This window comes from Mesoplodon densirostris, chromosome 8, assembly GCF_025265405.1.
Source record: "Mesoplodon densirostris isolate mMesDen1 chromosome 8, mMesDen1 primary haplotype, whole genome shotgun sequence".
Taxonomy (NCBI): Eukaryota; Metazoa; Chordata; class Mammalia; order Artiodactyla; family Ziphiidae; genus Mesoplodon; species Mesoplodon densirostris.
Genome location: NC_082668.1, coordinates 93,308,757 through 93,325,572, shown reverse-complemented (window position 1 = coordinate 93,325,572; position 16,816 = coordinate 93,308,757). Strand labels below are relative to the sequence as shown.

The 16,816-nt window shown below is 41.5% G+C and overlaps 1 protein-coding gene across 3 annotated transcripts in view; it reads left to right on the top strand.

Moving 5' to 3' along the window:
• Positions 1 to 1,162: 1,162 nt before the first annotated feature.
• Positions 1,163 to 16,816, top strand: part of ATF2 (activating transcription factor 2) — an 86,278-nt gene continuing 70,624 nt past the window's right edge. For all 3 annotated transcript variants that reach the window (XM_060106676.1, XM_060106675.1, XM_060106677.1), the window contains exons 1-2: positions 1,163 to 1,298; positions 9,751 to 9,851. The gene's annotated coding sequence lies outside the window, so the exon portion shown is untranslated. The remainder of the gene's footprint in view (positions 1,299 to 9,750; positions 9,852 to 16,816) is intronic.

Genomic DNA, 16,816 nt, shown 5'->3' with positions numbered 1-16,816 from the left:
AAATACGGTCTTTTTTTGTCCTTTATGTTAATCAAATGATTACCTCCTCCCCCCTTCTTTTTAAACAGCTACTTTCAAAGCTTGACAGATATTTCCTAGGCATTGCATCGGCCTATTAAGCAGTAGGGCAGTATTATGGAAAGAGTGCTATTTCTACGCCGTATTAATTTGGTGTCCTTTGGTCCTCTCAAGTGTTAGTACGGAGTTGTTGATGTTTTAAAGGTTTGGAATTATGTCTACTAAAATTGATATATTTTTATAACTGCTAAGTAAAGGAAAATTGATAAAATAGGATACACCATAATATGGAGGATTTTCCTCTTGCACTATTTTGTTAGGGAGATATAGTGGAAGGCACTGTATTTCCTTTTAGTAAGTTACTTAGAACATAATTATATGCTAACATCATACACTGTACTGGGCGCTAAGAGCCGGAGGAATCAGTTCCAGCTACAGCTTAGTAAAATTCGAACAAACGCTATTCATGGTAAAGGCTTTTTCATTTATTTCGGAACTGACATCTTGCTTCCCCGTTTCAGGCGCGTAGGGGGCTTAGGGGGTAATTTCCAGCAAACTCCGCGTCTTCTAAACCGAAGCTCTCCTTCTCAGGCTTCAGTGCAGCCGGAAGGTGGGTTTCGGTGCGCGCCTCCCTACGCTTTACCCTTCTTCCTACCAAGGGCCGGGAAGTGACAGCAACGGAAATACCAGGTTTCCGGAGCTGGGCTCAGAGGATTCCTCCTGCTTTCTCTCCCGCCACCGGCAGCCTTCCCAGAGTTCACCTTTCCCCCCTGCACACCATCAACCTCCTCACGCGACCTCAACATCCACCTGCTCCAGCGCCCTACACTCGCGCCCACCTCCAGCCGGCTGCCAATCACAGCCTTCCGCAGCTTCCGGTTGCAGAGACACCACTCTTCTAACTCCCTGGTCCCTCCCCCTCCAGAACTGCTTCCCGCCCTTCGGGTTCTGTATCCAATAACCAGCGCCCGAGTATTCTTTGGTTCCCGCCCCCTTCCTTAAGCCTGACTGAACCACCTGATCCGGAGGCGCTCTGTCAGAAGGAAGGCAAGAAGGGGCGTGTGTGTGGAGAGGAGGGGCGCGAGAAGAAAGGAGGGATGCCGGGAGTGGGGCGGAGAGAAGGGTTGTCAGTCCGATCTCGCGAGAGAGGACGGAAGCCTGTGGGAGCCCGTGGCCTTTAAAGTGCGGTTCAGTCCTTTCCTCCAGGGGTGGTTTGTAAACACCGCTGAGCTCGGGTCTCCCCAGCGACCGAAAGAAGCATGAACTAGTGACCTGGAAAGGTGAGTAGTGATGAGGAGAGGGCCGCAGGACTGGAGACTGTAGGGATACGGAGAAAGAAGGCACTAACATGGCGACGTCGCTCACCGTAGTCCCCACCCCCCGCTTCCCATCACCTCGGGCGCTCCTGCCCGTGCCTAGCCCTCGGGGCGGCTGTGGCTGTGCTGCAGCTTTAGCGGCTCGCGCGGCGTCGGCTTCGGGAGCCCGGCCGAACAGGCCGGACCGTTAGGTAACTGGCATTTGTTGTTCCGGCCCCTCCCCGCTCGCGCGCTTTCCTGACGAGGAGGAAAAAGGAATAACGGCTCCTCTTAGACCCCTCCCCTTGCTATATCGTCCCCTTGTCTGGTCAGTTTGGAGATCTCTGGGGCACACGTCGGATTTGCCGAGGGTGCAGGGAGAGCCCCCTTCAGTCCTTGGGTTGAGCAGGAAGAGGGCCGGCTCTGGTCTCCCCACTCAGTGGTTGGGGACTGTGTGTGATGGTGGCGAGGGAGAGGATCAGGAGGCGCGGCCGAAAACAGGGTCAGGGTCTCTGGCTGCGGTGGGAGCTGATGGAACAAATGGTATGCAGAACCTGGGAGCTGGAAGTCTCGGCCTTTTCTGTCCTTTCTGCCCCTTCACACTCCCGCCACCCCCCGCTTTTTCCAGATGGGGCGGGGCTGAGGTGCGGGTGCAGATTGATTCTGGTATTTTACACCCCCCCCTTTTTTTATAACCTTCCTGGGTGGACTGCAAACGTTCTGTAGGGAAATCACCTGTGCTTTTTTTTTTTAATTGATGTCTGAGGACCAGGGCCGAGAGTGTGTTTTCTGTGTTCGCTGGTTGAACTGACGCTAGAAGGAGGCAGAGGACGGAAGAGATGGGAACTATTTTTGTGCCTTTAAGTGGTATAAAATTGTCTTTGTTTAATGAAGAGTTTTAAAACTGGTCAGGCCAAGAGCAAAAGTATTTTGGAGTAAAAGGGGTTACTCCTGATGGACCTTAGGCCTGTTGACTAATCCGTAAATTATTATGTGAAAGTTACAATTTCTTAGGAATTTAAAATTTTGGAGACAGTAACAGTAAATAAATTTAATGTATATGTTTGAAATCAGAACAAAAACTGTTCCTCTGAGCACGTTTTTTGTCCTATCTGAAGAAATTTATAACCACTGTCAGTAATAGTCTTTCTAGGCATAATCGGAAAGCCTATATCCTTGGTCTGTTGTACCAAAACTGTGAAGGTGAGAAGCTTGTTAAAAAGTCATCCTAGTAGAGTTAAGTGCCCTGAAAGACAAATGCAATAGCAGTGATATTTTGTAATTAAATTTAAATTTGTTACAGTGACTTGAAAAATCCACTGTAAATACTGTTTTCAGAACTGCAGGAACATCATTGTAAAGTGTGTTCAAAAATAGAGATGCCCGTCTTCAGATCAAGAAACAAAAAAGTTCATGGGTCTTTAAGGTCATTGATAATTGAATCCTAATCTTTGTAAAATAGTTTGTAAGAATATTCCAGATTTACAGTGCTGTGTATGCTCTCTCCTAAGACATGTTTAATCTTGTTCTGAGAGGATGCTACTGCCATTAAGTTTTTAATTATTTAAACTATAATATTGTGGTAATTTAGAACATAGGTGTTTGGTTTTTATTTATTTATTTATTTATTTATTTATTTTTGGCTGCACGCGGGCTTTCTCTAGTTGCTGCGAGCGGGCGCTACTCTTCTTTGCAGGGCGCGGGCTTTTCATTGCAGTGGCTTGCTTCTCTTGTTGCGGAGCACGGGCTCTAGGCGCGCGGGCTTCAGTAGTTGTGGCACGTGGGCTCAGTAGTTGTGGCGCATGGAATTAGTTGCTCCCCGGCATGTGAGATCTTCTCAGACCAGGGCTTGAACCCGTGTCCCCTGCATTGGCAGGCAGATTCTTAACCACTGCGCCACCAGCCAAGTCCCTAAAATTGCCTCAATTTTAAAGGTCCAACAGGAAAATAACTTTAAGTTTCTGCCTGTTTTAACATTGAATTAAGCATCTCTGTGCATAGATCTTTTATTTTGAATTGTTTCTGTAGATACCAGTCTCAAATGAGATTCTAGGTCAAAGGATATAAATGTTTCTACAGTTGCCAAATTTTTGCCTCCCCAAAGAGTTGAGCAAGTTTACACTGTCATCAGAATGTTACTGCATCAACTTTGTCATAATTTTACCAACTTTGGAGTTGTGCTTATTAAAAAAAGTAGGATTACTTAACTAGGAATTATTAATGTAAGTGACATAAAACTTCTGAAGAAGTTTCATTTAGTTGACTATATCAGTGTGTAGTTATTTGTCTGCCAGTGATCTGTGTGCTGGGACAGATATGTATATTTCATATTTTCTGTCATTTCACTGATTTTATTTCTCTTAAAGATTACTGAAACTTTTGACATCCTAGTAGCAATAATCCTTAAATTTTCTGCAGTTTTACATAGTTTACACATTGGATGTCTTATGCTAGTTCGTTTTAATAGCTTCTTTCTGAACTATACATTTGTGAATTATTAAACTTCATAGTGACATTCCATATAGGTAACCCTTCAAATAAAGAATGTGTATGTTACAGCCAAATTGACTGTGTTTTTGTTTCCTCAGTATTATCTTCTGGCTCATTGTAAGTATATAATCAATGTCTTAGGGTAGTTACTAATCAGGTTGTCATGAGCCTACCACTTATTATCTGTGTCACCTTGGGCAAATGTAACTTCTTTGTGCCTCAGTTTCCTTATCTTTAAAGATAATACTTAACTCATAGCCTTGTTGTGAACATTCAAATATTTAACGTATATACAATGCTTGAAACAGTGTCAGGAACTTAATGAGTACTCAGTATATGGTATGGTAATTATAATTGTTAAAGTTCATTAAAAAATAATAATAATCCATCACAACCCCAACAGGCATGCATGTGGTGTGGCTTGAAGACAGGACAGCAGTCATCTATTTGGTAGCTTTCGCAATAATGTTGAGTTTTCCCTAGGAACTTACAATTTGTGGTGGAACTTATAATACTACCTTAGAATTTTCATAAATCCATGTGAGAGAATAGCTTGTATTTTTTGTTCCATATACATCCCTTCTTCCCAAGTGAGACTTTTTCTATATAAAACTCTTGCAGTATAGCGTATACACATTTTGAGATGGTAAAGTCATGATACTGTGATTTGCATGCAATCCAGTTGTCATTTTCTTCTGCTCCACCAATCCCACTATAAACATTTCTGTGAGACCTTTCATTTCTTCCTCTCTAAAGTGGAAGAGATGACTAAATTAAAACATCACACTTCTAATGTTCTTTTGATTTCTTTACTAATTATTTAATATACGTATGGCATCATTCCTCAGTCATGGTGTTGAGAGTCACTAGTATCTTTTATCATTGTAAGGTAGGTTTTAATGATTGTTGAAGTGTGGATGTTGGATTGAGCGTGACTTCTGAGGTAATATCTCTTTCATTTACCGGAATTTTGATGTACTTTGCATGGTGTGGGGGGAGGTAAGCTTACTAGTGTTGTAATGGGAATTGTACATAATCTGTATCTTATTTGTGCTCTCTTCATAATGAGAAATTATTGATGTACTCCTAAGCGGTGATTATGAATTATTGTAATTCTTGGTGAGCTGTGAGTTTCTATTTTACTTTTACAAAGACAAGTTTTTAGTGAGGAAAAGCAATGATCATTAGGTACATTTTATACATCTACCTTGTGCAAAATTAATGCTATGGACATTATTTTGTATAGCTGATATGATTACCAAATCTCAAATGATGTTATTAGTAAAAACTTTCATTAGCACTATTCATATTCATAACCATTAATCTGTAAATTCTTTGTATTTATATATTTCTAATGTTGTCTGTTGTAATTTTAAACTATAAAACAAGAACTTGCTTACCTTAATTCACCTAGGAATTAAAGGTCTGGGAATAATCAAGACTCACTTGAAAAAATGAAGTTTGACTTAAAAATTGGACTACTGATATTATTAAATAATATTTTGAGATATTGGGCTGATTTCACTATTCACATACAGTCATCCCTTGGTATCTGTGGGGTTCGGTTCCAGGATCCACTGCAGATACCAAAATCTGTTGATGCTCAAGTCCCTTATATAAAATGGCATTGTATTTGCATATAACCTAAGTACATCCTCCCGTATTCTTTAAATCGTCTCTACATTACTTATGTTACCTAATACAATGTAAATGCTTTGTAAATAGTTGCCAGGCAGGAGGCAAATACAAGATTTGCTTTTTGGAACTTTCTGGAATTTCTTCCCTCCCAATTTTTTTTTTTTTTTTTTTTTTTTTTTTGTGGTACGCGGGCCTCTCACCGCTGCGGCCTCTCCCGCTGCAGAGCACAGGCTCCGGACGCGCAGGCTCAGCGGCCATGGCTCACGGGCCCAGCCGCTCCGCGGCATGTGGGATCCTCTCGGGCCGGGGCACGAACCCAACCCGCGTTCCCTGCATCGGCAGGCGGACTCTCAACCACTGCGCCACCAGGGAAGCCCCCCGCCCCCAAATATTTTTGATCTGAGGTTTGTTGAATCCGGAGGGCCAACTGCACTCATAATGTACTTTCATGAATACAGTATTGAGAAAAGTCTGTGATGCTCTTCATGTATCCCATCAACTTTGAGGAATTTCATCAAAACTTTGGTATATTCTTGGGAGTTGTGATATGTATGAAGAACATCTGTCGTGTCTCCTGTGAGTAGTAAACAATTAAAAACTGCTGCTTTCCTCGTTAAAGCGGAACTTATATTTTTCTCACTTCCTTACATTGATGAAGTAAAACATTATGTACCAAATAACCTTATGGGATAACATCAAATTCATGGGTTAAAGATTAATTTAAAAATCTTCTGTCTAAAAGTTAAACTATGTAGTTCTCAGCTTCTGGCTTTAAAAATAAAGAAGGTAGTAAGATTTAGATTAATTAAGTATTAGGAAAATGTACACTTAAAGTCAAAATACAGTAAAACTTCTAATAAACTGAATAGATAGTAGATGAGTACCATGCACTGTACTTGATATATTTTACATATACAGTATTGTTTTCTATTATTATTTTTTAATTATTACTTTTTGTGTGTGTGGTATGCGGGCCTCCCACTGCTGTGGCCTCTCCCGTTGCGGAGCACAGGCTCTGGACGCACAGGCTCAGCGGCCATGGCTCACGGGCCCAGCTGCTCCGCGGCATGTGGGATCTTCCTGGACCGGGGCACGAACCCGTGCCCCCTGCATCGGCAGGCGGACTCTCAACCACTGCGCCACCAGGGAAGCCCTCAATTATTATTTTTGACAATCCTGACTGCGCCACCAGGGAAGCCCTCAATTATTATTTTTGACAATCCTGAAACTAGTATATTTTTTCTTCCTGGAGAGGATAGGAGTGAAATCATACCATTAAAATTTTTCCTAATTTAGAAACTCAAAGGGGAATGAATTCCTACTAGCTTATAGCTGCAGGTTTTCAACTTCTTAGGTTTAAGTTCGTTATTATGACCATATTGCTGTTCCTAGTGTGAGCTCTAGGATCATTTCTTGGCATTTTGTGACACTTACCAAGATATGAGACGGAAATTAGAGCACAGAGAAAACTCTGAATCTGTGTGGTTCCTTGGGCTACAAGCCTGTCCTCCTGAGTACATTAGCATTTTTGCTTACTGTATTTTCTATTCCTGTTTCACAAATCACTACATACTTTGCATCATAAAACAACCCAAATTTATCTCATAGTTTTTGTTTGTCAGAAGTCCAGGTGGGCTCAGCTGGGCCCACTACATAGGGTCTTACAAAGCCAAAATCAGTATGTTAGCAGAGCTGCATTCTTTCTTTCTATTTGGAGTCTCTGAGGAAGAATCCATTTCCCAGTTCATTTAGATTGTTGACTGCATACAGTTTTAAGACTGAGGTCCCTCTTTACTTGCTGTCAGCCAGGGCTAGTCTTCACTCATAGAAGTTGAAATGCTTTCAGTGCTGCTCCCTCCAGTAATGGCAGGTAAAGTCTCTCTCATGCTTATCTCTGACTTCTGCTACTGCCAAAATCTCTCTGACAGAGAAAGTTCTTCACTCTTAATGGCTCATGTGATTAGACTGGGCCATCTGGATAACCCAGGATAATCTTCCTATTTTAGAATCTGTAATGATTTTTACATATGCAAAGTCCATTTTGCTATGTAACATAACCTATTTGTAAGTTCCAGGGATTGGGGTATGGACATCTTTGGGGCACCATTCTGCCTAATACACTCATATATATACTCCTGAAAAGAAATTTGATAAACTGTGTACTCTTGCACATTTCTAAGTTGATTCCTAAAATATTTCTTCATAAGTTTAGATAGTTGAAAAAAATATAATTTCTGGCTTTTCAAGATATTGACACCATTCTTTTATAAGTACAGTTGATCCTTGAACAACACGGGTTTGAACTGCATGGATCCACTTATATGTGGATTATTTTCAGTAATAAGTACAGTTATCCCACAGAGCCATTTGTCCTTTGAATTGCTGCTCCATTCATAGTCCCAAATTTACATTTGTGTAGCTAAATATCCTGTTCTGGTCCCTTTTCCTTTAAGGAACAGTCTGTATATAAAACAATTTCATTGCTGATTTTGAAATGAGAGTCCTTATAGCTTTTGGTATTTGCATCAAAAGTTTTAAATATATTAAGGCTATTTTGGCCAACCTTATTCAAGGTAAAGTGCAACCCTTCTTTTCAACAGTCTGTGCAATAAGGAAATCTCCAAGTTCATACTTGGCCCTCATGCATGGGAGCTCAGCCCTCAGGTAAGGGAACGTCAACTTTCACTTTAACATCTTGCTCCTGGGATCGCTGCCTTTTCCTAATGCAATTGGTAACTGAACTTTCTGCCAAGTTCTTACCCAATCTCACCTTAGGCACTCCATTACTTACCTAACGGTCCCATGTAATCATTCCTAAGTTTTGTGGACTGCCTAGTGAGTTTATCCTCCTAAACTACAACTATTTAGGTTGTTGCTTTACTCTTATATTGTTACTCTGGTCTTCAGATAGTTTTCCTTCTTACTCTGTCACCTACAGATTGGTCTTGCATATTTAGAGAAGTCCTTATTAACATTGGTCATGCTCCTTGGCCACTGGCAGGAGTTTCTACCTTTGAAAGCTCCCTTCAGTGGACTGATAAGACATCTCTACAAGGTATCCAATCATCTTACGTTTTAGAATGAGCTGCATATGATGACAGAAACAACTAATTGTCCACCAATATTCATTCTCTTCTTTTTCCGTATTGTAGATGCTCCAGGTTTTTTTTTTCTAAGCATGTGGTGAAATAAGGAATGTATTTCTCATCTTCCTTGCTAGCTATGGCCATGTGATTTAAGTTCTGGCCAGAATAGAAGTTTCCTGTAAGATTTCTGAAGTGTCCTTAAAGGGAGGCTATCTCTCATCTCACCATTTTCCTTCCTGCTATTGATGTGATGGCTAGACCTTGAGCAGTTATTTTAAACCGTGAAGGGGACGCCACATGTTGAGGATGGCAGAACAACGAAACAGAAGGAACCTGGTTTCCCAGTGATCATGGTTCTGGACTGCCTGTGTTCTTGTGAGAGAAATAAACTTCTGACTCATTTAAGCCATTATTATTTTGAGTTTTCTCACTCACAGCTGAACCTAATCCTAACTGATACAGGCATAAAAAAGTCACTTCCAAATAAGAAGCACATAAACACTTGTGTGAAGCACACTGGGCACAAGAAGAACCATTAGCCTCCACTCTTAAGAATTTTGATGCTCAAGATTCAGCACTGCTGTTTCACGGATCAGCTGTGACTACCTCTTCCTTCTGTTATATTAAAAAGTTTTATTTTTCTCTTTTCACCAATATTCCATTGCCATGCTTCCATCTTTGAAACTGTTACACATCTGATAGGTGGCAGTGTGCCAGGAGTTATGGGAGGCCACAAGGTAAACATCTTCCTGGAGCATTAAAGATTTTGCAAGGAACCTTAATTTTTTTATACTAAAAATAATGGTATAGAAGGCAAAATACACATACATTTTAAAATATAAAATAAACATTTACAAATTTTTGTAGTGGAGTTATTTATTTATTTATTTTTGGCTGTGTTGGGTCTTCGTTGCTGCGTGTGGGCTTTCTCTGGTTGCATTCATTGCAGTGTGTGGACTTCTCATTGCCATGGCTTCTCTCGTTGCAGAGCACGGGCTCTAGGCGTGTGGGTTTCAGTAGTTGCGGCAGGCGGGCTCAGTAGTTGTGGCACCCGGGCTTCGTTGCTCCACCGCATGTGGGATCTTCCCGGACCAGGGATCAAACCCGTGTCCCCTGCATTGGCTGGCGTATTCTTAACCACTGCGCCACCAGGGAAGTTCCTGGAGTTATTTAGATTTTGCAGAGTAATGAGTTTGCTCTTTTCTGCCTCTCCTTTGCCCTAGGGATACTTAGATGGAAACTTGAGAAGCACCGCTTACTTGATTAGAGTTGAGGGATTCCTGGCAGAAGAGTAAATAAAGCTCATGGCCCACCAGCTAGAAAGGTAAGAAATTTTAAGCTTTTGCTGCAAAAGTGGTCTTTTATTTTGTGATTGTCTCTCAAATATTATTAAGTTCAAGAGGTGTTTCCAGGCGGTAGTCCTCAGAATGCTAGTCGTCCTACCATATTGATAGTGTTTAGTAAAAAAAATTCCTAAGGTTCAGCGAATTTGGAAATATCCTTTTGGAGCTACAGTGCATATCAGCATGTAAAAGCACACTGAAGACTTTACGTAAAAGTATGTAATTTTGTTTAACCCAGAGGGTCCTAAACTTGTCTGACTAGGGAGCCCTCTGTAGCAAAGAGTTCCAGTATGAAAGTCCCAACTCTCCTAGGATTTTGTAAGGATAGTAACAGGAGTTAATCCTACCCTCTTGCGTGTGCTCGATAAATATTTATTGACTGAATAAGTAAATGAGACATCCGAATTTCAGGGTAGGGGGATAGTGGATGGAGGAAGATCAGAGGTGAGTGGTATTAACTAAGAAAGGAATAGATGAGTGGGAAGTAAGAGCACTCTAGGCTGAGAGAGGGAGCTGCCTAACTACAGTCAAGGGGATCAAGGGATCATTAAGACTGGGGTGGGTGGCAGAGGTCAGTCCACGCAAGGGTCTGCAGACAGTGTTAAGGATTAGAGGCCTTATAAGAACATTTTTTTCCATAACTTGTCCTTTCCTCTCATTTTGACTGGCACTGCTTGAGTATAAACCATCATTCTCTTTCCTGAATCTGGTAGTAACGTGTACTGGTTTTCTTATGCCTAGTGTTACTCTCACCAATCCATCCTCCACACTTCCATTAGAGATGTTGCAAAAATGCCCCTTTGATGATCTAATTCACCTATTTAAAATCTTTCCTTTTTTTTTTTTTTTTTTTTTGCGGTATGCGGGCCTCTCACTGCTGTGGCCTCCCCCGTTGCGGAGCACAGGCTCCGGACGCGCAGGCTCAGCGGCCATGGCTCACGGGCCCAGCCGCTCCGCGGCATATGGGATCCTCCCAGACCGGGGCACGAACCCGTATCCCCTGCATCGGCAGGCGGACTCTCAACCACTTGCGCCACCAGGGAGGCCCTAAAATCTTTCCATTTTTTACAGCAGGATTAAGCAAACTTTTTCTTTAAAGAGGCAGATAAGAAGATTTTTAGGCTTTATGGGGGTCACGTATAGTCTCTGTTGCTTCTTCTTCCCTACCCACTGACCATTTAAAAAATGGAAAAACTTTCTTAGCTCAACATTTTGGTGCAGGACCATAGTTTATAACCTCAGGGTGCGGGTGGGATGGGGGAGTGAGGTTGGACTCCAGACTCCTTACTGGGGTATTAAAGGCCCTTTGAGATATGCTTCCTTCTCTGGCCTCACCTCTCTTCCCGTCAATCATATATCCCATGCTTTAGCCGTCAGAAGTTCTTAGAGGTCCTTCAGTGTACTCTGCTTTACTGTGCTTCTACTGCTGTCTCCTCTGCCCAAAACATCATCTCTTATTTCTTTGAGAAGACTAAGCCCAGGCATTACTTCCTTCAGTACCCTTCACAGACCCTCTCTTCAGGGTTGGCTAGGTACTAGTCTTAGTTAGGGGGTAGAAAATCAGATAAATTCAACCTAAAAAAAAAGCTCATAATCAGGATACAGAAGATTCTCACATGACCCAATCACAGAAAGCATAGTCAGGCATTGCAGAAACTTCTTTCCTTCATCTTGGCTACATGGTTTCTTGTCCCTGTTTTTCTGTGCCTACTCCATTCTGGCTTTCATTAATTTTTTTTAAAATTAATTAATGTATTTACTTTTGGCTGCATTGGGTCTTCGTTGCTGGGCGTGGGCTTTCTTTAGTTGTGTCGAGCAGGGGCTACTCTTCGTTGCGGTGCGCAGGCTTCTCATTGCGGTGGCTTCTCTTGTTGTGGAGCATGGGCTCTAGGTTTGCAGGCTTCAGTAGTTGTGGCTCACGGGCTCTAGAGTGCAGGCTCAGTAGATGTGGTGCACGGGCTTAGTTGCTCCGTGGCAGTGGGATCTTCCTGGACCAGGGATCGAACCCACGTCCCCTGCATTGGCAGGCAGATTTTTAACCACTGCACCACCAGCGAAGTCCCTCATTAATTTATCAGTATGAACGTGGCAGAAAATGTCTACCAGTTCTGAGTATGATTTTGAATGTCTAGGGTATACCTCTGTTTGGCTGATTTATTATTATTATTTTTTCTTTTTACACATTTCCTGAAGAGGTAATCTGATTGGCTTGACTGTTCAGGTGTCTCCTCTGGTTCACCTTTAACAGGTATGTCAGGCCATGGAAATACAGGATTGCCCTTTGCTGGCAGTCTGGCTCTAAGAGGGGATTATGGGTGCAGAGGAGAGATGACCAGCTCCAGTATACCCTTTATTCCCCTATGTTCCCATAGCGCTTGTGTATATCTATTATTATATGTATATCACTGAATTAGTATTACTATTTTCACTTATTTGTTTTCCTTACTAATCTGATTTTGAGGTCAGGGACCATCTTTCTTATTCTTAATGTAGTATCGGGTACAAAATAGTCAAATGTCTTCCAAATAAATTTCATAAAATAAATTATTTGTATTAGAAATGTTTGGGAATTCTGTACATTGTGTGTAACATTTAGTAATATCCATATTTTAGAAATCTGCTTTGAAACTTAAGTACATGCTTTAAATGTAAGAGGTTACAGCATTTGTAGTTCTATAACTAACTAGAAGATCAGTCAAATTCACATTTTAGACTCTAGTGATTTCTGACATTAGTCACCAGAAATTGTTTCATTTCCCCCCACCCCTATTTTCAAAGATTCATTTACTCACACTTCTTTTTTTTGGTGGATGGGGGGATTAAAATACCAGCTGTATGTGATATACACGTATATAATATACTTGTAAATACATGGATTATCTCTGGAAAAATACATAGTAACTGGTAAGAGTGGTTATCTTTGGAAATTGGGACTGAGGTCAGGGGTGGGAAAAAAGGAAGGAGACTTACTTTATACTGTATATCCTTTTGTACTGTTTGATTTTTACCAGGGGCGTGTGTTTTTGTCCAAAAATGATTTATATGTTAAAAATTTTTAAAGAATAAAAATAGATACCAGCTTTATTGCTGATAGGTCTGGACTGGAGAACATGTTTTGGACCTAAGCCTGAAATGAACTTTTACCCCAAGTGTAAAGACAGTGGATGCCCCACCCCAGAGGGTTAGGGAGGTCTACAGATTAGATGTTTACCCAGCCGTGTAGTGAAGGACTGTAGTCTTTCCCATATCTTTCTGTGAGAAATGAACTCAGGAGCCAAGAGGTCCCTAAGTTACATATCCATAATAACCCTTTTCTCAAGTTCACCAAGTTATTTCTCCTCCTATTTGGGAGACTGAATGAGTGGATAGTGGAGATGGGCAGAAATTTTCTTCCAAATATTTTTGAGAGTCACAAGTCCTTTGTTTCTTGGTCAGGAACATGGAGAGAGGCAGAGGATAGATCCTATCATAACTTTGGACATTTTTGTCCACATTGTCAACACCCAAGACAGACAGGGCTTGGCTGTCCCCTTCGGGGGAGACCAGCAGTATCTTAGGAATGTCCTGCTCCCACTTGACTCACACTATTTTCTGTGAAGTGAATTGGTTTCCTTCTTACTTGTTTTTGATGAGATGTAAGAAAAGCAGATATTTTAATCAGCTGCATCATTTGAATGATACAATTCAAAATGGCATGGGAATGGTGATACTACAGCCTAAAGGATTGTCTATTTTGCTTAATAGGTTTAACTCACATTTCAGATTTTAAACAAGGGAGTTACCTATAGGACAAATAATTGTCTAACACTACCCTTTGAGTCTTTATTCAGATACAGAAATTGTTCTACTAAGTTTGCTCTTAACTTTTCAGTACAGAACATAGTTTTTCTGTTGACATCTCTCTCTTTTTTTTTTTTTTGGCCGCGTGGTGAGGTATACAGGATCCTAGTTCCCCGACCAGGGATTGAACCCGTGCCCCCTGCATTGGGAGCACAGAGTCTTAACCACTGGATCACCAGGGAAGTCCCTGTTCTTTGACATCTCATAACATGAAGGTTATAAACTGGAAGCAAGCAGAGAAGTGTTAGAGAATCTGTGTATTTTAGTATTTTTCTCAAAACTACTGCTGAAAACTACATGATACTAATTATATAATGGTTATATATTGAATTATTACAGTGCATGTTATTTATATATAATTTAAATTCCTTCTGTAAGTTTTTTTTTAAATTAATTTATTTTTTGGCTGCATTGGGTCTTCATTGTGCGCAGGCTTTCTCTAGTTGTGGCGAGCGGGGTTACTCTTCGTTGTGGTGCACAGGCTCTAGGCACGCGGGCTTCAGTAGTTGTGGCACACGGGCTCAGTAGTTGTGGCGCACGGGCTTAGTTGCTCCGTGGCATGTGGGATCTTCCCAGACCAGGGCTCGAACCCGTGTTCCCTGCATTGGCAGGTGGATTCTTTTTTTTTTTTTTTTTTTTTTGCTGTACGCGGGCCTCTCACTGCTGTGGCCTCTCCCGTTGCGGAGCACAGGCTCCGGACACACAGGCCCCGCGGCCATGGCTCGCGGGCCCAGCCGCTCCGCGGCATGTGGGATCCTCCGGGATCGGGGCACGAACCCGTGTCCCCTGCATCGGCAGGCGGACTCTCAACCACTGCGCCACCAGGGAGGCCCGGCAGGTGGATTCTTAACCACTGCACCACCAGGGAAGTCCCTCCTTCTGTAAGTTTTTCCTTTTTTATTTTTAAGTTTTTTAGTCCAGAACCTTTTAAGAGTAAGTTGCTAGCATGATGTCCCATTCGCCCAAATACTTTACTTTCCACAATAAGACACTCTCCTCCAAAACCATAATACAACCATGAAAATCAAGAAATTAACTTTAGGGGCTTCCCTGGTGGCGCAGTGGTTGGGAGTCTGCCTGCCGATGCAGGGGACACGGGTTTGTGCCGTCCGGGAGGATCCCACGTGCCGTGGAGCGGCTGGGCCTGTGAACCATGGCCGCTGGGCCTGCGCGTCCAGAGCCTGTGCTCCGCAGCGGGGGAGGCCACAGCAGTGGGAGGCCCGCGTATCGCAAAAAAAAAAAAAAAAAAAAAAAAAAAGAAATTAACTTTGAAATATTGCTACCATCTAATCTGCAGATTACATTTAAGTTTTGCCAGTTATTCCAATAATGTCTGTCCTTTATAGCAAAAGGATTCAGTCTAGAATCTCATGTTGCAGTTAGTTATCATGTCTCATTGGTCTTGTTCAATCTGAAGCAGTTCCTCGATCTTTCCTTGACTTTGATGACTTGGACACTTTTGAAGATTATGGCCCAGTTATTTGAGGAGTTTACCTCAATTTGGTGTTGTGTAATATTTCTTCATGATTAGACTCAGGGTATGTATCTTTGGCGTGACTGTTATGAAAGTGATGCTGCGTCCTCCTCATTGCAACCGAAGGCTTTCAATGATGCTGATATTGATTTTCCTTATGTTTAGTGTTGTTAACTTGGATCACTTGAGTAAAGTGATATTTGCCAGGCTTTTGTACTGTATAGTACTCTTTTGCCTTTAGTAATTAAAATGTATATTATAGAGAGATACTTTGAGAGGATGTAAACATCTTGTCTTATCAAATTTTCATTTCTACATTGGTATGTATCTTTTATATCAGATTAATGGAATCCTATTTTATTCACAGTATGATCTATTACTATCATTTATTTTGAATCTCAAATTGTCTGAGATTTGGCCACTTTCTGGCTAAATCCATAAGTCCTTCTTTACTTTCTTTGACTTATATTTACAAACCTCAGCTAGGTATTAGGAAATAGTATAAGGAATGGGAATTTTTATTGGTTGGCTAGGAAATAGTCTAGTTCCTAAACTGTAGGAAAGGAACTATAGAAGTTCCTTACTGCAGGTAAGGAACACCTTTTGGAGAAGAATGGGACAGTAGTAGTCAGGGGGGTGTGGAAAAGATCAGAGAGGAGGATACGAAGGGTTAATTCCCTCAAAGCTTTTCTAGAACTATCGGATTGGTCCCTGCACTACCTGTATATTTTTATTTATTTATTTATTTATATTTTTATTGATTGATTGATTGATTGCGGTACTCAGGCCTCCCACCGTTGTGGCCTCTCCCGTTGCAGAGCACAGGCTCCGGGCGCGCAGGCTCAGCGGCCATGGCTCACGGGCCCAGCCGCTCCACGGCACGTGGGATCTTCCCGGACCAGGGCACACACCCCACCCATGTCCCCTGCATCGGTAGGCAGACTCTCAACCACTGTGCCACTAGGGAAGCCCCTACCTGTATATTTTTAATATTTTAACTGTTATTCTTACCAAATTGAATTGAAATTATATTTCTGTATTCTTTCCTCTGCTTGACTGAAAGTTTCTCAAAGTGGAGGAACTGTTTGTTTTGTTTTGTTTTGTTTTTGGACTGTTTGTTTTTTCACCTTTGTGTCTTGCCGTGAGTTTGGTGTTTAAATGTTTCTTGAACTTAACTGAGTTTAAATATTGCTTTGATTTTTCAAAGCAATATGAACTGCATTTATTAGTTTTAGAAGTTTTTTGAGTTAGATAACTTAAACTAAATTTATCTGACTTTTTCATATCATATGGCTGTTTATTAATTCCTTAATATTTAATGAGTAAATGCTACTATAAGCTAGGCACTGTTTCAGGTAGTTAACCCAAAGATAAGTTTCTTGTCTTCATTGAGTTCACATTCTACTGGTAATGACTGAAGCATAACTCTTACAGCTTTCCTTTGGATTATTCTAGTGTTTTTTCCCCTCTTCTCACAGGCAACATGGTAAAGTTGAATGTGAATGATGAAATGTAACCTTACCAGATAAATAGAAGTTTTGCCTGGGACCAGGAAAAGAACTTTCTTCTTCCTTTCTCCTATATCAGACCATCTTTGACTCCAGGACTCAGAACTGTAGCTATTTACACATT